Source organism: Serinus canaria, chromosome 2 (genome assembly GCF_022539315.1).
Source record: "Serinus canaria isolate serCan28SL12 chromosome 2, serCan2020, whole genome shotgun sequence".
Lineage (NCBI taxonomy): Eukaryota > Metazoa > Chordata > Aves > Passeriformes > Fringillidae > Serinus > Serinus canaria.
In genome coordinates this window covers 132,822,374-132,843,529 of record NC_066315.1, presented here as the reverse complement: position 1 = coordinate 132,843,529, position 21,156 = coordinate 132,822,374, and the positions used below count along the sequence as shown (strand labels likewise).

The 21,156-nt window shown below is 39.6% G+C and overlaps 1 protein-coding gene across 1 annotated transcript in view; it reads right to left on the bottom strand.

The window, feature by feature from the left end:
* Positions 1–21,156, bottom strand: part of ZFPM2 (zinc finger protein, FOG family member 2) — a 306,016-nt gene that overhangs the window by 41,697 nt on the left and 243,163 nt on the right. The window lies entirely within an intron of this gene.

Genomic DNA, 21,156 nt, shown 5'->3' with positions numbered 1-21,156 from the left:
GAGGGCCTGTGGGATTCTTTCTTTTCCCACTTAGCTCTTCTCTTATTATTCGGGTGATTATTTGGATGTGAGCCAAATTACATTTCTTGTAAAAACGGGACTTTTCATTTGTGCTAACACTCCTATGCTACCTATGCTACAACTCTGATGTATTATGCAGAAGATGTGCCTGCATTGCAGTAAACCACCCTAACTGAGATAAAAAACCCCCCATGTTCCTTCTAATTTTTTGGTGAGGGTTTTTTTTTGTTTTGTTTTGTTGTTTTTTTTTTTTTTTTTGACTACTGTAAAGGAGAAAGTGGCATCTGTGTATTAGTGGGAGCCCTGGCAGGCTGAGTGGCCAGAATTGGAACAGATCAGAGTTTCACCTTTCTGTTTCTACATATACAGCAGCTTCAGTGACTGTGCTGTAGACTTATGTTGAGAATGAAAACATAAACCTTGGTGTTTCTGGATTTCCATTTACTTGGAAAAAAAATTATTGAGAAAATGCCATTTGGCCATATTAAAAATTGGTAATGGATAAACACAGTTGTTGTAGCTCACAACTCCCACCTTTTGCCTCTCCACTCTTGGGGAGGCTTCCTCCTCCCTTTCTCCTCAGCAGCACTAACCAGAGCCTTACACACTGACAGAGCATTCTTGAGAATGGCTGCCCCACCACTGAGGGCATAAATCATATCTTGGCCTTGGCTGGCTTCAAGAAGGTCCTTTTAGCTTAGACCAGAATATGATCGTAACGTCTGTGTGGGGAAAATTTAAATAAGTAAAATAAAATAAAACTGAAACAAAACCACCAAACCACAGGGCAGAAATTCATCAATCTCCTTTAGCAGATAAACAGCTCAGAGAATGTCTGAAGCAAGTATCTTTGATAACCTGGCAAACTACTCCCTTCTCCTAGGAATCACAGATGCCATTGGAGCATAAGGTTCAAATGTTGGGAATCAGGTGAGTGCAAGGAAGAGTTTTATGCAATCTCTACAGTGATTGCCTACAGTGCAATCATGCTTTATCATCTCCCATGAGAATCCCACTCTGTTTTTAATATGTCAGTAAGTGATTCCTTTTCACCTGAGATCTAAAACATGGCAAGAAGTACTTAAAACATCAGGGCAAATAACAGGAGAAGTGAGAAGAGAGTGACAAAATAATAGGAGGGCATTTGCATTGGTTTTGACATCTGAAGGAAGTGTTTTGGTTACCGAGTCTGGCATCCTGCCTACTGCATATCTTAGCATTTGCCCAGCAATTCTGGAAACGGCTTGTGCTTCACAAGTTGTGGTCACATTTTTCTTTTCTGAAAGTCTGTGGACTCCATTAAAAGAGACAAAGCAACAGACAATATATCACAATTAAACTGTTCCAAGGACTAATTAATCTCAGTGTCTAAAAGGTGCATTTATTTCCAATTTGAGCTCTCTTTGTTGTCCAGCCTTTGGATACTGCTCTGTCTTTTCTGGTAGGTTAGAGAGCCATTAGAAAAAGAGAAGATAGCAGTAGATACAGGGATAAAACCAAATGCTATGTTGAAAATGTTAGTATAAACTGGTAATCTTTGAAATTCAGATAAAAGGTTAGACTTTTTTAATGTACTCCAGTAAAAATATTTAAGAGTATTATTGTTTTCATTTCAAAATGATCCAATACAGCCCTCAGGAAGATCCTGTTTATATGGCAAGAACAACTTTAATCCCATAAGAAAAGTTCAGATTAGCAGAAGCATCAGAGACACACTTAGGCTGCCTTTCTCTGGCCCAGTGATGGGCTGAAAATTTCACATGGAGCCAGGACTGCAAAGATGCATTTTTTTCTTGCTGTTCTGTAAAGTACCTTTGTGAATTCCATGTTAGCTGTCACTTTCCCTTAAACTTCCAAGTCAAAAATTTTACAATAATTACCTAAATTCATCAGTAAAACCTGTTAAGTTAGACAGATGCTCAATATACTACAAAGTTCTAAAGGTAGATGACCTTGTGAGATTCTGAATATATAGGAAAAACATAAAGGATCACATATGCTAACCATGTTTATAGTAAGCTTTTGTGAAAATACATATTAACATAAATATGTATATATATAGCCAGCAAGAATCACTTAGGCACATTCTACACATACACACACACACCTTTGCTGTCATTCAGACACTGCTGCAGTCCTTCCAAATATCAGAATTAATGAGTGGAAGGAAAGGAGACTGTCAATAACAGCACACAATTCCAAATTGAAAACTATATGGAAAATGCTGGGATTTGAGCTACTAATCTTCAGATTAACCCCTCGGGCCCACTTGGGAGATGGTTGTATGAAATACAAACAGCTATTACATCAGCTTTTACAAGTGCAGATGAAGCTCATGGTGGTCAAACTAAAAGCAACACACTTCAGAAACATGTAAGTTTTTTTTTTTTTTCCTGAGGATGCAGGACAGCAGATAAAATATCAGTGTTCTGTGCACAGCTTTAGAGATTAACAAATCTTGAGGTTTTTACATATAGTTTCAGATCATGGCATACAAAACAAGCTCTTTATTTTTTTGAGTGCATCCTTCACTAAAAGAAATACCTATCTCTCTGGATTGCAATTACACATAATAATGAAAATTACTGCATTAAATATGAGTAATATCTATAAACTATACAAAAGTGTTAGGATCACTGTAATTCCTGGTGGTCATAATTTATTAATATTTATTAAAGTATTAACTGACCATTGCTTAACAGGTTCTACAAAAAACACAGGCTAGTTAGTCATGAGATTGACAATTCCTTTATGAAAAGAAATTAGATAGTGCAATTTTTCTTCCTTTAAAATCCACTGTCTTTTAATTCCAAAAGTTCAAGGTAGACTAGGTAATAAACAAATTTGCTGATTATTAATAAATTACAAGTATTCTATCAATTTTAATGCATACATTTTACAGTCATTGGCTTTTACTATGGAATTTATATAATATGAAAAATTTTAAAATGCAATTACTTGTAGCTTCATTTGTGGATTAGATCATCACTGGAAAGATAAAATTACAGACTAAAATCTATTTTCAAATGCTTTGGAATAAATTTGAAGTAACTGAACAGCTTGAGAATATCTGAGCATAGAAAATCAAAGTAGTATATTAGTTCTAGATATATGCAAAATGAAGGCTATACCTATTCTGATGCCACAAAGCAGTACCTTGCAGAAACAGTGAAAAATGCAGATATTCTCATGGCTTATCCTGCTGTTTCCCACCCCTTACATAAAGGATCTATGTGTTGGCACACTTACTCCAAAGTGATGTTGTTTGTGACCCTATCATCATGGCCACAAAGATACCAAAAGTAGTTGCAGAAATGGAAATATGCAAAGATTACTTCTCTAAAGCATGAGGAGAAAAGTGAGTGGAACATGCAGGAGTAAAATTTATACCCGATAACAGAAAACATGATCTGTCCTGTGTCATTTAGGACAACAGAAAGATGGGATAGAAAATATCTTAAGTGAACTAAGGGAATACAGCTGGGACAACTTATGTTTTTGACAAGACAAAAAATTATTTTCCTGTATTTCTTTAATCTGGATGTAGTCTGGATAACTTTAGTAATATAATTAGTAATTTGGTAAAAAAAAATCTGTATTGTATAATTTGGGATTTTCTTACTTTACATGCAACAATTATACATGTAATTATTATTTAGCATTAAGAACAGGGAATCCCAAAAAGATTAACTCAGAATTATTTATTACAAATGTGGAGGTGGAGTATGAAAAAGAATACTGGGAACAGCATTTCAATATTTGATATTACCCCAATATCCTGAAAACAGTTCTTATTTAGGAATTTGAGGAGAAATTTTGGAAATCAGATGATGAACACCTAACTTTCTGAAGTCAGATCTCCTTGGCCCTCTGCCCATTCCTAGGAACTTGATCCCTTTATTTCTGACAAGAGTGATTTAAACAAATGTACTTTCTTGAATGGCACAGGGTCCACAGCCTTGGAACACGGCCCTGCTTGCTGAGGTGAGTGGCTCTGGTGCCAACTTGTACTCCAGTGTGGTGCTCAGAGGCTTCCCAAACTGGGAGAACTTCATGTGGAACCAAAGAGATGCCGGGAGCCCTCAGCTCACATCACCTGTCAGGACCTGGCCAGGAGCAATGGTGGCCAGGCCCCACACATGTAAAAGGAGGCCCTGGGGAGTGCTGGGGACCAGGAGCACTGCCAGCAGGATGGACAGACAGGTCGGGGCAGTCAGCAGGACATGGCGTGGCAGTTCAGGCAGCAGCTGGCACAGAAGGGGTGCATGAAGGGCACTGAAATCCAGGCAGCTCCACCAGGGAGCAGCCGTGTCCCCTGGGCAGAAGCCACCGAGAAAGCTCCGGTGCGGACACACTGCCACACTGCCAGCTGGAGCTGTGCCCAGCTCTGATGCCAAACTGGATGGCAAGAGTGAGCAGCCCTGTGGTGGTGCACCCCCTCACAGGAGCTCCTCTACTCACTGCCAGAAGCTGGAGTACCAGGGGTGCAAAAGACAGACTGCTGGAATTGCACCTCGCCTTCCCTGGGAAGGGCCTGACAGACGGACAGCTTGCATGATGTGGAACATTCCTTTTCCCCTCACTGCATGGCTGAACACATGAGTTAAGGGCTTGGGGGCAATGGTGACAGTGCTGCCTGATGCAGCAGGTGCATCTCCTCTGAGGCTGCTTCACCTCAAAGGGGGGCCCATAACAGGCAGCAGGCTCTGCAAGCAGAACTGAGCAGTGATGAGGACAATGGTTCCTGTGGTGTGGAGGTGTCCCAGAGGTTGTTACCTTATGACCCATCTCAAAACTGCTTCCATAGAGAAAGAATGATGGGTCACTGTCATAGGAGGCTCTCTACCAAGGGGAACAGAAGAAACAGTCTGGACCTACTTCTTTAAGAAGTTTGTGGCTCCCTGGTGTGTGGGTTAAAGATGTGAAAGGAAAACTTCCTATCCTGGAATGGCCCTCAGGTTATCAGCCAGTATGGATTTTTCAAATGGGCACTGATGAAGTGGCAAAAAAAATGCCAAGGACAATCAAGAGTGCCTTCAGATCTTTGAGACAACTAGTTAAGGCATCAGGACCACAGCTGGAGGGAATGATGAAGGAAGAAATGGACAGAGCCAGGAGAATAATATCTGGCTTGCAATTCAGTGTTATTGGCAGAACTTTGACCACATAACACCAAACCTTTCCCTGTCTCAAAGGAGGAAGAACACAGGAGTTAGCAATGCTCATGGAGAGAGCTTTAACCTAAATTTTAAGGGGGAAGGGGATAAAACAAGGATCACTGGAGATAAGCCTGGGGGTGGCATTCCAGTGTTTGAGGGATGATGCTCTAGTGAGGTCCTTCTGTTTGGTTTCCTGGTAGATGTAGGGGATGGAAATCCATGAGACCACAAGGAAGAAAGGCTTATTGACGTGCTAGGAACCACAGAAGAGCCTCAGAACAGTCATGCAGGAATTAGAGCTTCTCCCCCTGGAAAGGGCAGTGGACTCAATAACCCAAGGGAAGTGCATTTACACCAGTTCACACAGCATGGGCAACAAACAGGAGAAACTGGAAGCAATTGTGCAGCAGAAAAATTAAGACACAGTTGTCATCATACCATCACTGTGGGATGAGTCACACCACTGGAACGCTGCAATGGATGGCTATAAATTCCTCAGAAGGGATGGGCAAGGAAGGGGAGGTGCTGGGGTAGCCTTCTGTGTCAGGAGTGTTTTGATAGAGCTTAATGATGGTGAGGATAGGCTTGAGGGTTTCTGGGTAGGAATTGGGGGAAGGCCAACAAGGAGATTATCGTGGTGGGAGTCTGTCACAGGCCTCCCAACCAAGATGAAAAGGCAGATGGAATATTCTACAGGCAGCTGCAAGAAGCCTCACAATCACTTGCATGTGTTCTCATGAGGGTCTTAACTAGACCAAGGTCACTGGCCTGTGGCCAACACTGGGAGGTTCAGCAAGGTGAAGAGCTGGGTCTTGCACTTGAATCACGGCACCCCTGCAATGCTACGGGCTTGGGGAAGAGTCTGGAAAGCTGCCTGGCTGGAAACAACCTGGAAGTGTTGGTCAACAGCCGGCTGAACACGGGCTGGCTGTGTGCCCAGTGACATGCTGGCTGGTATCAGAAATGCTGTGGCCAGCAGGATTAAGGCAGGGATTGTCCTGTACTCACCACTGGTGAGGCCACACCTTGAGTCCTGGGTTTAGTTTTGGGCCCCTCACTAAGTGAGGGACACTGGAGTGTGTCCCTCACATAGTGAGGGCAACAAAGCTGATGAAGCATCTAGAGAGTAAATCAGATGGGCAGAGGCTGGGGGAACTAGGGCTGTTTATCCTGGAGAAAAAGAGGCTCAGGGAGACCTTATGGCTCTCTACAACTACCTGAAAGGAGGGTGCAGTGAGGTGAGGGTTGGTTTCTTCTCCCACGTAACATGTGACAGAACAAGAGGAAATGGCCTCAAATTACACCAGGGGAGATTTGGGCTGTAAATTTGAAACATTTTCTTCATGTAAAGAGTGGTCAAGCATTGGAACAGGCTGCTCAGGAAATGCTAGAGTTGCCATGCCTAGGGGTATTTAAAAGGTGTGTCAATGTGGCACTTAGGGACATGATTTGGTGGGGGACTTTGCAGTGCTGGGTTAGTGGTTGGACCCAATGATCTTAAAAGCCTTTCCGATTTAACATTTCTATGATTCTACGATTCTAATGTGAGACTGACTGACTTGTTAAAATGGAAATTAAGGCTTATTCCATGCAGTCTTGCACAGTGGTCTTTGTTTGCTTTTCTAATGAATACCTATGAGGTCAGAACATGCCATTTTTGGCTGACCTTGCCCTGTTGGGTTACACAGGTGTGTAAAAGATAGCCACTAGCACACCCAGGATTAGGGATGCTTACTGAAACTCCTGATTACTTGCTTGACTCACATGGAAAAGCAGTCTGTATTTTTTCTGATTAAAGCATCAGAAAATTCCACTTCAGTGGTGTGTAAAATTTTTATAAACTCTATTCTGAAACAACATTATCATTATGGTAGTCAGACTGTAAAAGATTGGCTAAATGTGCTCAGCTGTATTTCTCTTTTTTATTTCTTTCCTTCTAAATATCTTCATATATTTGTCTTTCTTATTCTATATTTTTATCTAACTTTTTGCATTACAAATATGCCTTTGCATGCATGTGTAAACATTCCCCAACACCCCCAGAATCCTTTCTGTGCACATGAACTACAGATTATTAATTAATATGCCCACTAGGATGAATATCACGGGATTTAAAATTATTCCTTAAAATTTACTGTTAAGGTTAACATTACATCATTTAATGAAGGAGCAAAGCCATTATGTTTTTCAGACCAAGTTTCAAAAGTGTTCAATATACTGCATGTTTACAAGGGAACAGAAAAAGGCAGCCTGGCTTTGGAATATGAATGTAATCTCTACAAAGACCCAACTGTTTCTTGTTTATGACAAAGGAGTAAATAATCCATTGATCTGGCAGCAGGGCACCTGCCTTACCAACCGACTCTGTATCAGTGGTCCCTGAACCCTCATTATTTTTTCTCAATTAAAGTTCATGGTCTCCTAAAGTCTGTGCTGAGCAGATGTACAACTGTTCTTGACTGCTGAACACAGTAGAATCACAAATTTAGAAAACTACTGCCATTTCATCGACACTAGAAGTGCATCATTTGTTGTGGTGCAGAAACATTACAAACAATATGTCTCTTTTATAGTCTGCTAAGCCCTCACACTACAGAAAAGAATATTAAAGTTCAAAAACTGTCACATAAGCAGCGCGTTATGAATACTGTAATGTATTTTTTTATGATTCAAATAATGCTTACTGAAATGAAAAAATATAGTCCTCTGAGGGGTATAATGTAAAAAATGTGACTTATATTTACTTAGAATTAGAGAAAATTGATGTATGAGCAAAATCAAACTGGAATCAATGATCTGAAGAGAAATTCAAAATATAATAACTGATAAATCACCAAAAGCAGAATTAAAATAATGTTTGCTGTATTATTACTTTAGTTCTTTGTAATTGCTTCTTTTGCAGAAATAGGGAAGTCCAGAGAAATAATCAGAAGGGCAATAGTACTTGCAATTATAATGCAGCAAGACTCTACCTTCTAAATTCAACTGAAGGATACACATTTCACAAGAAACAGCCTTTTAACTCAAGGCTTAAATACTGTAACATATGAAAAGACACCACACTACATACATATTCCCTATAGTGTGTAGTGTTATACACTAGAAAGAAAACCACTTCTCAATAAGGCATGGGGAGATGCTCATTTCCAGCACCAATCAACTTAAGAAGCAAATGAAACCCACATTTGGGGGGGACAGTTAAAGTTCATACATAGCATTTGTCAGTCTGTCTCCAGCATGATTCCAGCACAGCTCTGTTGCCACAGTATGTGCTGGATTGAGTGCAGCAGATTGTGAGTCTATAGGTCAGAGTATGTGCTTGAAGCATCAATAGCTACACCTGTCATTTTAGTTTTTCTGGGAAGAATATGTTATTGTTAACACTGCAACAAGCTTTAGCCACAATCTGACTTTGAGGCTGGGCACTGAATTTTGAAAGAGTCAGTTCAAATATTACCATTCACAATGAGGTGGGGGGTGTTTTCCGTAATGCCTGCTGGACATACTGCCACTAAGGTGATGTATGTAAGCTTATGTATATGTGTTTGTAGTTGGAGCTTGGCTTACGGACTTAGGTTCTTCTGTGAGACTGTAAACCACTGTTTGTAAAATGAAAAATGCAGAAAAAGGACTTGAGAAGGGAGGGAATTATTAAGGAACTCATTGTTCAGCCAAAATTACAGAAAATATTACTGGCTGCAATCTTATTAGTAGAGGTCATTTTCTCCTTTCAGCTTTCACAACTGTTAACTTCTCCTGGCTTATTTTCACAAACATTTTGCAGAAAGATACTTAATCTAATGAAATTGCCACCCAGTAGCTCACTTAAAACTACTCAAGCTGAACTGATGATTTAATCATTATGGTGTTTGTTGAGGATGTAAGCACCTTTGGACAAAAGGTAATGTTGGTATTTTGAGTGACTCAGAGATTAGCAAAGGTATGTACTGCTGTGCACTGGGGGATCAGTTAGCTGTGAAAAGGGCGTTTCTTGAGTTTAATGCCAAATGGACGTCACACATTTGCATGCAAAGCTTTGCATGTTTTACTTCACAGAATAATTGGCAGAATTGCCAGGCAGTTCCAGCCTTACACTAGAAAGAATAAAAGTAAGCATGCAATATGAATTTTGTTTTTGTAAAGTACAGGATGTGTTTCTGCATGTCAGGATATGGGACACTTAGTGGGTAACAGTCTAACTTGCAAACAAACATGTATTAATAAATGACTTGTTAAACCTAAAAGACTATGCTAATACAGAAGTATTTCTTGCCTCAAATGGATTTGTGTACACACATGATATATCCATGAACTACCCAGAAAGAAACAGAGGTAGAGCACAGACCATTTCACTTCAGCAGTATAGATGCAGTTATGAGGATTAGGAGACAGTCTGTATTGGACAACAGAAGCTGAAGGCTTTCTTGATGCATTGATATCAGGTATGATTCTAATGGAAAATAGGATCAAACACCAGGAAAATTATTGAGCTCTGACACCAGTGCAGTTACAGTGCCTGAGAAGTAATTCTCGTGACTCACCCTGCCTGTCAGAGAGCTGCTGTGTCCCACTGCATTTCTCCATCCTCACCCATCTCCCCGAGGAGGGGTGATGATACCAAAACAGCCTCTCAGCTGGCAGCAGGCCATGTTTCCCCTGCCTCTGCAGAACTGATGGCAGCAGAGTTCCAGCGGTGCCAGAGCAGACGGGGCTGATGGCTCCCGGGAGGCAGCAGGGACCAGCAAGCAGCAGTGCTGGAACTGAACCTTTACCATTGGTTTGGGGAAAAGAACCAGGGCTCTCAGTCCCACAAGCTCTGCTTTGCCATGGGGCATTCCTTTACCAGATGGTGAAATCCACAGGGACAGGCTTTAGCTTTCCACCAAAATTGGATAAGCTCAAAAGCAATGAACTTGTCAGAGGAAAAATAAATCCAGGGCACTCCTTTCAAAAAGCCCCGCCTTTCACTGACTTCCTGTCTGAAAACATTACTGATATCACTTGCTGTGGTACTTAGACAATTTTGGAGGCACAGGACTGGCTGAGGATCAAAAGTTGGACACATCCATGCAGCTCTTATGCTCTGCATGAGTGGGTGCTGCCACACCTGCTGTTTTGCTGAATTATTCATCTCTCTGTGCTAGCAGAAAGGCAAAAGTCAACACCTCCTGAACTTAGGGAATAGACACAATAAATGAAAAATAAATTCTATAGCTTTTATGCAGCCTGTTCTACCTTTCCTCAGGAAGTGTACAAAAGAATCAATTGTTTTGCAAATCAGTGCTTACACTTGCAGATGTGGAAAGAGGCACTTAGTGGTTCCTGAAAAGCATGAAGCCCTAACAATGTGCTCCAGAAAGCTCTCAGACACTTAAGTATTAATACAGACTTTCTCTCTACTGATTCTTTGCTCAATTATAAACTATATTTGATGGGCCAGTCCTTTGTGGAACTGGCCTAAGATCTCCATGCTAACAGAGCCTTTTGAACATTTTGTATTATTAACACATGAAATTCTACACCCATTCTTTTTAGAGCAAAGCATCTAGAAATTCAGCTTGTTTCAGATCTTCCTGTCACCTGCAGTATCCTTTTCTTTAAAATGTACTTCAGCATCTGTGGGCTGGAAACATGTTTTTTAAACTATCCCCAGATGTCACCACAGTGATCAAAAATACCTTCTCTTGAAGGCATTTTTCTCAAATACCTGTTTCACAAACCCTTAGGCTGACTTTTTTTCTGCATGTGTAACAAGACAGCAGCAGATGTTGCAAAAAACAATATACTTTATTTCTAAGTCTATTTATATATAGTTCTCATTTCTAAGACTCTATTTCTTTTAGTATGTCCAAAAAATTTAGTATAGTGGTATGTCAGTTTAAGTGTATCAAATGGCTTTGACATTGAAAAGAAATGTTGAAAAAAATCAGTTTTGAAATGTGCCAACTTCCAGACTCAACTTTAGCTTAATGAGACACAAACTATTATTAAGGTTACTAATTAAAAAAAAATATTTAGATGCAAGTTCTCAAGGATTTTGTCTCATTTTGCTATCAAGTGGAAGAAATGAAGGCTAGATCCTACCCTGAAAATTACAGAAATGCTGGGTTGTATTGAGACTCATTGGTCTCATATACTGTCAGGTCTGGAACTAGAAAACTTGCTTTCAAATCCTGTCCTAAATTTGAGTGATGGCAGGTCAGGTATGGTTCTTGATGAGGTGCAGAGTTTGCTCTGATTACCTCAGTAATTACTTTTTAATATTATTAAACTTCTTACAGGAAGTAATTTCTCTCCTGATTGATCCACAAAACTCAGGTCAAAGGCCATCTAATTATAAAAAGTTACAGATCCATCTTCTTCATTTGAAAATACCTCTTGGTCAAGAGCTGAAGCAAAGTTCATAATCACTGCAACTCTCAGAGCATTCTAAATCAGTTGAAAGAAAAATATAGATAAATAATTTATTTGCTGATAAAATAGCAGAAAGAAATCCTTCCCTTACTGCAAAACCAAAGGAAGTTCCACTTTTTGAGGCCTTGGTTATGAATATAAGATAACAGACCATAGAAATGATTTCAGTTATGCTTTAACAGTGGTTAATAAATCAAGATTGCATATTAAAGTATACATTGACATTCTAAACATTAGTGTAATATTTAATTAAGCAAACTACTACTTTGATCTCCATATTTCTGAGCAGGTCCAAAGTCTGTTCTACTACTAGTGAAATCATCATAGAGCTGAACCAATAGTTTCTTCCCTCAAACTGTGTAGGAAATACAGTGAGCAAAAGACATTGGGAAGAAAAATTGTGGACAAATTGAGGTTAAATGATTTATGGATCATGATTTTCTTTTATCTTGCAGTGTTGGTTAGCTAAATAACTTGCTGCAGATCTGTTAGAGGCTACTGGTCAGGCAGAAATACACATGCTGCCATCGGGCCAGTTTGGAATCCATGAACCCAGTCTACATTAACTGCTTCCCTATAACATATAAATGTTTTATTCTTGCAGTACATAAAATAATATTTCTAAATGGATTACCAATAATGATGCACCAAAATGTAGCTGTGTGTAGCAGCTGGGCCCAACTGACAACAGTGTTAGCATAAGTGCATGAACTTCAGTGAACCCTGTCAGATAAGGGAATACTTCAGCTGTAAGACAGAGGAGTAACTTTGGCATAGCAAACTGTTGAAGTCAGATGAACCAATGAATAGAAATGATATTGCAAGATACCTTACAGATGCCCTGCCATCTGCAAGGACACCTTCCACTAGACCAGGCTGCTCAAAGCCCCACCCAGCCGTGTCTTGAGCACTTCCAGGGATGGGACATCCACAAATTCTCTGGGCAATCTGTTCCAGTGTTTCACAACCCCCACAATAAAGCATTTCTTCCTAATTTATAAACCTACACTCTTTGAATGTAAAGCCATTACCTTTGTCCTGTCATTAGAGGCTCTTGTAAAAAGTGCCTTTGCAGCTCTCTCGTAAGCCCCCTTTAGGTGTTGGAAGGGGCTCTAAGGTCTCCACTGAGCCTTCTTTTCTCCAGACTGAAGAACCCCAACTCTCTCAGCCTGTCCTCAGAGAAGAGGGCTCCTGCCCCTGGTCATGGCCCACTTCTGGACCCACTCCAACTCCATAGGTTGCAGAGCTGGACACAGAACTCCAGGTGGGCTCACATGAGAGCAGAGTAGAAGGGGCAGGACGCCCTCCCTCACCCTATTGCCCACATTGCTTTTGATGCAGCCCAGGAGGTGGCCGGCTTGCTGGGTTGCAAGTGCACAGTGACAGGTCATGTCAAGCTTCTCATCAAAGCAACACCCTCAAGTCCTTTTCCTCAGAGCTGTTCTCCATTCTCTTCCTCTTTTATAACTGGGGATATTCCTCGGAGACAGATCCCTGCTAAGCCCCCAGCTTTTGGACACTGTTGTCTCCTTCCATGGAGCAAGAAAATGGCATTAATTTGTAAAAAATGTATACATCTGTGATTGAAAGTGTTTTGGTATCCAAGTCCATTTAGCCTGAGCAGTGATTTGGTCCTGAACTGTTACACTGTGGGTAAGTAAGTCAGACCTCCCCCAGTCAGCTGTTTGCTTCATGTGTATTTAGCCAAGCCCTAAAAATAGAAGCTCTCTGTTTTCAGTGATCTAGTTCAGTAACTGAAATGAATGTAAAATTGACAGGTAAGACATATGAAAACAAAATTAATATATTTTAAGAGAAATACATTTTAAGAGAAAACTTAAATAGATATTTTTTAAACCAGTTTGTGACTGGGCAATGATAATGTATGATGTGAAGTACAAGGATTTGTAAGAAATCACTTTCTTTTCACTAACATTACCACACTAATATATTTAACATAGACATTTACATGCTTTGCATTTTAAGTGCCTCTGAAATTCAAGCACCAAGCCTGCACATTTCAGCAGCACCATCAGATGTAATGAGTTATGGTACTATCGGCATGTTGATAAGCTATAGCCCAAAGAAGAACAAGAAGGAAGTATAAAAAATATGGCCAGAGGATGGGATAAAATTATCAGCGAGTGTGTTTTCCTGTTTGGTTTTAATCTACATTTAATTAAATTCTTATCTTCTGTGTACTTATGGTCGCATTTGAATGGCGAGACTGCATTCATTATGAATGGTAAAACTTAACTCGGAGAACATTTCATGTGGCTTCTTTAAAAAAAGGAAAAGGAAAAATACTGTCTTTATTCTTTACACTTAGGTCTTTTTAAAGAAGGGTTAAGTTACTTTAGGCTCAAATGCTGTTCTGCACTTAACCTTTAGGTTAACTGATTTCTAAACTTGCTCTTTAATATTTTTTTAAAAAATAAATAATTTGGAAATGTTAATATCAAAATTTTGGTTGAATATAGTCAGGAATGGGGGAGTAATATAAAACATGTTAAAGTGTTTCCTTCCTTCTTAAAACCAGAAAATGCTAAGAGGAAATTTCCACTGCTAACAACAAATATGTGTGTTGGGCTGCATTCAGAATTACTTATAGCCATCAATTTCCCTGAAATTAAAAAGACATTAAAAAAATTCTTAACAATGACTTTTGAGAATCTTAGTTTGTATTATTGTCTTTTTCTCTGTTTTACAGATCACTAGGCTGACCATACAGTCCTCCTTTGGCAAAACCCAGCTCTCATGTTGTGTAAATGAGAAGGGCAGAATTGGGTACTTTGTTTTACTTATTAGTTTCAAAGGTATTGTGGGGGGCAGAGGACAAGTGAGATCAGAAATGATACTACCAGCACAAAAATAATATCTAGGCTAAATTATTAAAAGATATAACAAAGTGAAACAAAATGGAAAGCCTTCTGTGTGTCCTTATCAGTCACTACAGCAACTACTACACCATATATATTTTAAAACATTCCATTTATCTATCGAGGAGATGCTATCTGGCAATGCAAAATCATATGACACAGTGTCAGAAATATCCCTGTGACTTTTATATTGCATACATTTATTTTTTTTCTTTGAAAGGCCTATCCCTATGACACTTTAAAGGCATCTTTAAATGAGAGGTATGATGCATTCACACAAACCCAAGCCCTACCAAAATGAAACCACCTCCAATTAAACATATTCCTGCAGTAGTGAATACTCATTTTCCTGAACTAACCTCCACAAAAGCCCTTGAAAACCGATCAGCTTTGAAGTGAGGGTTGATAATTAACAAATATCGGGAGCTACTGCAGGTAGAACATTTCAGGGTCAAAAGTTCTACTAGGAAAATGAAAACATTGGCACCAGAAAGTAATTGTTTTCTTGCTCATTTGGTTATTGATTTTCAACTCCCACTTCTCCTAGAAGTTTGAATTTTACATATCTTTCCTTCATCCTTATCCCATTCTAGCATTATGCTACTAATAATGGAAAAAGGGAAGGGGGAAAGGCAGAAAGGAAAGGCATGGGAGAAATTTAAAAACTGTTACCTGTATAGATTTTGTTCAATGTCAGTTTAGAGCCCCCTGGATCTAAGTTGTGCTATCAATGGTGAGTTTTTGCTGAAGTGCCAGCCGAGGTCTGAGTCAGCTGACAGCTTTACTCTGCAGTTTCTCATACAACATATTGCCATGCTGTGATTGTTCAGGTTTAGAAACAGAAGTAACTCTAGTAAAGTCCTCATACAAGAGAAAATGTTGCAATCATTTCACTAGGAAAATACAATAAAGCAAAATTAAAAGCTCCCTCACTCCAGCATCGACTATTAAGCTTTAATAAAGATTCTGAGATTGATAACTGAGCCATATATCTTCTGTCATCATTGCTGGGAAAAATGTTATTGTCATTTCTTTCACCTGTATCCAGTTGTATATTTGATGTTACCAGAATCTGCCTTCCTTAAGAGTTTGCCAGCTAATTCACAACTAAGCCACAATTTAAGCTGAAGTAAATCACTTCACCGCATCTGTCGGATCAGTTTGGAGAGACAACACAGTCCTGGCTTAATCCTTTAAACACTGAGATGTGTAACTATGACACTAAAAGAAGGGAAGGTGGCTGTCCCACATTTCCTCTTCTTATTCAGATCTGAGGTAAACTGAATCACACTCTCAAACATCTGTCTCTGCAACAGGATTATCAGAGTCCAGCTGACACTGATCCCAATTTAAGTGCCTCAGATACATGCCTAAATTTAGGGGGGATCTGGGCCATAGAGCATGGCACAGTTGCCATTCAGGAGAGATCACAGAACACTTTTTTCCCCTGTCTGTTCAGATGGCACTGTGTCCTTCTGCAGGGGAGAGGTGAAGCAGTTTGGGAGACACAGCAAAAGGGTACAAGAAAAAAATACCCTTTCCATCATTACTCTTGGATTTAGGAACATATTAATGTGGTCACCTTCCTATGCATTTCATGTAATTTCCAAGACGCTCTTGTGGTCTAGTGTGAGAGCTCTGGGAAGATGTGCTGCCAAAACCTGCTAAAAACATGATTTGCAACACAGCCTGTAAATCTATTTTATTGGTATTAGCTGTGTTAGGATAAAAATACCAACTCATCTTGGAAAAAAAATAGGTATATATAGCCAGCTAATCAATTGCATAACTTTTCTAAAAATGTCTTCAGCATGATGACATTAGGCAACTGTGAACCTGTTAGCTTCCAGCTCTGCTGTCAGTGCTATGATATAATGAATGCCAGCATGGTGTTCCATCAGCTCCTGCCACCTGCTCTGCTTTGGAAAAAGAAGTCTCTTTTTTTGGCAGTCATAAGATATCATACCCAGTGCCCACTGGCAAGAACAATGACTTTTTGCCATGGTCTCCTTCACTTAAGAAAGCCTCAAAATAGGCCTGGTGGAGAGGAAAGTTAAAAGTGCTGAAGGGCAGGGGTAGAGGACCTTAAATGGGACAGGTATAGTAGCAGCCCCTGGACATGAGGGTGCTCAGGGTGATGGCTGATCCAGAGAATGATCCATCTACCTCACTGCTCACAGAGGACTACTCCCCTGGCTCTGAGTGGGTCTCCAGTAAACTGCAGACTTACTCTAGGCAGAAAAGGAACTCCCATTTTGCACCAGTTCAGTGCCTGGATGGGGGCTCCAACTTCTTCTTATCTCTCTGCAAATCCATCTGTGTGTGTGTAGGACAGCACTGTGTCCCTGGACTCACCCAGATGAAGTCACCAAGGCAAACTGAGGCATGCAGGAAGCCATCTCTATCTCTGACACTGCTCTGTGCTACAGGCACTGCACAAAGGCAGGGATGTGGCCCAGAGGGCAGGGAAAAAGAATAACCTTACTTCTCTCTTCCCTGCTTTGCTGACTAGACTTACCTGACTGGTAGGATTCATACTTTGTCTCAGCCCTAAGATGCAGAGAAACTGAATTTACTCAACTGAGAGGGTTATCTGTTGATTAATGAAAGCCCAGTGTGATGGAATATTGTCCTAATCACATTGTACACTGACCAAATACTGCTATAAATGAAGGGGAAAGAGCATTTGCTTTCTTAATGGCTACAGCAACTGGGCTTTAGATTGGCAATTTTAGCAGTATTATGCTAGACTAACATACATGGATCTACCATAAGCCTAATGCACTGATTTTAATAGGTAATGCCAGCATTAAATGCTGCTCTATATTGGGACAAGCCTGTTGTATTTATGTTTTTCTAATGTGCACAGCATTTACATGAACTGCATTTTTACTTCACAGGGAGTAAGAGATGCAGATTTGCACAGTGGACTTTGGAGTGTACATATAGAGAAAAACAAAAAGAGAAATTATACTATTCATACTGCTCGTGAACAAAAGCAGGACCACAAGTCATGAAAAGTGAAGCAGTGAGTTATGACAAACCTGCCCTCACAAGACAACAGTGATGATAAAGAATACAAGCCCAGACACATACCACATTCTGTAATTCCTTGCAAACTCTAAGCCTGCAGTTTGTTTTGACGCAAGCCTTGACTTCTGCAGCCAAAAAAATCCAACTTTCTATTGTATTAAAGTAAAATAGAAACAACTGATGTTCCATTTATTTTATCTAGTGTTCAAATGATTGCAAAACTGTGACAGAAGTTGCTGCATAAAGAAACACCATTTCTTTTAGTATAGACTGCCATTAAGACTGGTTTTTTTAATGTCAGATTTCTGTATTTCATAGGCTTTTGGGTGAGGGGGGAAATGTTCTTTGAATTATAAGGCTGAGACTTTTACTCTGTTTATGACTCTCATAAGAAAAATGTTTTAAAATACTCAAACAAAAACCAGTGCCACATGCTACTGAGACCTGGTGAAATCAACCACTGACAGCATCCCACAATGGTCCTGGTATTACTGCTTTTTATGATTGCTGTCTTATTCAGCACTGTCACCATTTTAGCACATCTGATTATGACTCTTTCTAATAGGAATCATCAACCTGGAATCAAGCTGACAAGGTTTTGTGAGGCTGTCTTTTTCATTGCCAAGGATTCATCTTGTTCACAGATCTTTATGTTTTTTAATTTAAAAAGCATTAACTAACACATCTGAATGGTTTATGTTTATGCACTAAAGCATGTGAATTATTTCTGACAATTGTTAGCCTCCTGCTTAATATCTAGAACATAAATAAAAGTTGCCTTATTTAACTTTGAATTAATTTATCTGTAAAGAACAGATCCTGCTTTTCTCCCCAGTCTCACCAAGTTAAATTTCTGTGTTGGAGCAAGGCGTGCTCAGGTGTCAGAATGCCAAACTGTAATGAACCACAATGATGACTTAACTCTTCCACAGATACACATTCACATACTGGATATTGGCAAGTTCTTCCCATCACAAATTTTACTACAAAAAATGCTTTTCTTAAAGAAAAAACAATAAAAGAAAACCTATGTCAATAGTAAACATGAAAAGTCTATAAATGTATTTGCTTCTATTCTCCTTTGGTGGTTGAGGCCAGGTCATCTCCTGGCAGGTCTCCAGGAATGCACAGTCCCTGGGCACAGAGCCACCTGTCTGTCAGTGTCCCCACACAGCATCGAGCCCTGCAGTGGATCTGTCTCATCAGCAACTCGACCTGCTGTAGCCTGGGCAGAGCCAGATCCTATGCTGTGTGTGGACTTCTTGCACGTTGCTGGCTGAAGTGGAATGTCTCCCCCCTTTTATTTAAGGAGCTCAATAGCCTGAGCCCAGTCCAAATCACCTGGGTTTCACACTGAAGACTGAAGGCAGCTCTTCAGGCACACAGGACTTCCAGTAAGTGGGTTAAACCCTTCCTGGAGGCAAATCTGAGACACAAAGCCAACTCCCACAGGTGAACCGGGCGAATACCATCCTTCCCACACCTTGCCACAAGCAGAGGCTCAGCTGCAGTCTTCAGGACAAATATGTGGCACTATTTACACTTTAAACTCTCTCCCCAGACAAATCTCATATCAAAACTACATTTAGCAGTGCAGAAATACAAGGAAGAAAACAGCAAATTAATATGCAAGGAGATGCTAGTCATATTAGTGAGCACTGGAAAGCACTTGTGGAGGGTCAAACATCAGAGTGGGATCCCACGACAAGATGCATAAGGCAGTCATTCATTCCCTCAGTTTTCTGCCAAGGCCCGTGATCTGCACCAACCACAGTTGTTTGTTCATGTATGATAGCTTCTTATCTTTTACCATGTGCAGTACCATAAATGTGCCTATTTTGGACAACATATAGTGCTTGATATTTAGTTTGTCCCAAAACTCATGGCATGGGATCATGACCTAGAATGTGCAAGGCAAATTTCTTTTCTGCTGCAGCAAAGATGCTGGGCACCACAAGTAAATCTGTAAAACTTTGTATTTTCAATCAGCTGCTTCAGGTTTGCTCCATCTGCTCTGTATCCACCACCAGAGCTGACAGAAATGTCTGGGGAAGATCTTCCTTACGTACATGAGACTCAAATGTAGCAGAAATATGGAAATCACTGCTTCTGCTAAGCAAACCTGCATGAAAACCTTTTGGATCATATGTGCCCATGGAAAGAGGGTTGGCAGGATCTACCCTACAGACAGAATTAAGACTTCATGGGAGAAATAAGTAGGTAAAACAAATTAACCTGAAAGGGCAAAAAAATATCCTTCCTTGATGCACATTTTCTAAAAGCCACAGTAAAGAACAGAGAGATGTACAGAACTGTGATTGCCTCTGCTGTTCCCAAGAAAGAAATGTAAGTCTTTAAATCTGAAAATGGCAGAAAATGGAATTTTGAGAAGATGCATTATAATTTGGGTCTATTTTTGTCTCTGAGAATGGTAGTTTTGCAACAGTGGAGCGGCAAATTAATTGTTTCCATTTGTAGTTTAAAATAGAAGGTCACACAAGGTGTACAATGCACTGATTTATTGTTCTATATAAAGTAAAAATTATGTGATAATTTAATGTAGCCTTTGAATTATGATGTCATCATATGGATAATTTATTTATTATAACAGATAAAGGGTTTATGATAGTTTTTGAATTTTATTCAAAATCATGGAATATATTTTTTATCTTAATAAGAAATGAAGAAAATTTATCCAATGCCTACGTAAAATGTTCTGATTCCTCTGAAGACATCACATCTCTGAATTTGACATTTTAAAAAGAAGAAAAGATCCTGAAATAGAGTTTGACAATTCTCAAGGTGCAGTTTTCATGATGTCACAGTCCCAACATCCAGCATTCAGCTACTCTGCAAATGTCTCATATTTAAATACTTAATCAATAATACATAACATTAAGTGGAGTAAAAATATTATTTTTTCAAACCAAAAGGATAATAATACATAAAATAGTGTAGATATAAATTATGTGAAAGATTTTATGTAAGTCTTAGAGTGATTTCTCCTGCCAACAAAAAAAAAAATAATGCAATGACATTAAATTAATGCCTAATCTAAAATCTTACAGCATTTTCTAAGTGAAATAAAAATATGTGTAAGGTTACATACCTATCTCAAATTTAACATGCCAACAGAAACTCCTTGAATTTGTTCTTGTATTTAATCTCTTCAGAGACCACTGATGTAAAATCTTAGAGCTCACATTTACTGGTTTAATATGCTCCATAAATTTTGTAGATACAACAAAACTATCTGTCTGTTAGCAAAGAAACTAGACACATTTCACAGTGGTAGCAATCATTAGAATGAAATTAGACTTGTTAGTCAATAGTATTACAGCGAGCAAATGGAGGAAGGGATCTCCCTGTCCAGTGGAGAGAAACAAAAGAAGTAAAATAAGGATGAATCACGACATGGTATCGTAGTGATGTTTTTTTAAATTCACCCCATCCTTCCACACTAAGTAGGTAGTGAAATGTGGTGTATTTCTACCACTCTCAGAAAGTGGGCTAATGCCCACAGAGTTTGCTGGACTATGCCAGGGCAAGGCAGCATCATTAGTGTGCATCCTTCCCTGACATGGCTGTTATTGTGAGCTCTGCACTGTAGTGTGGTGATGAGGTCTGTCCTTCACAGAGGCTCTGAACGT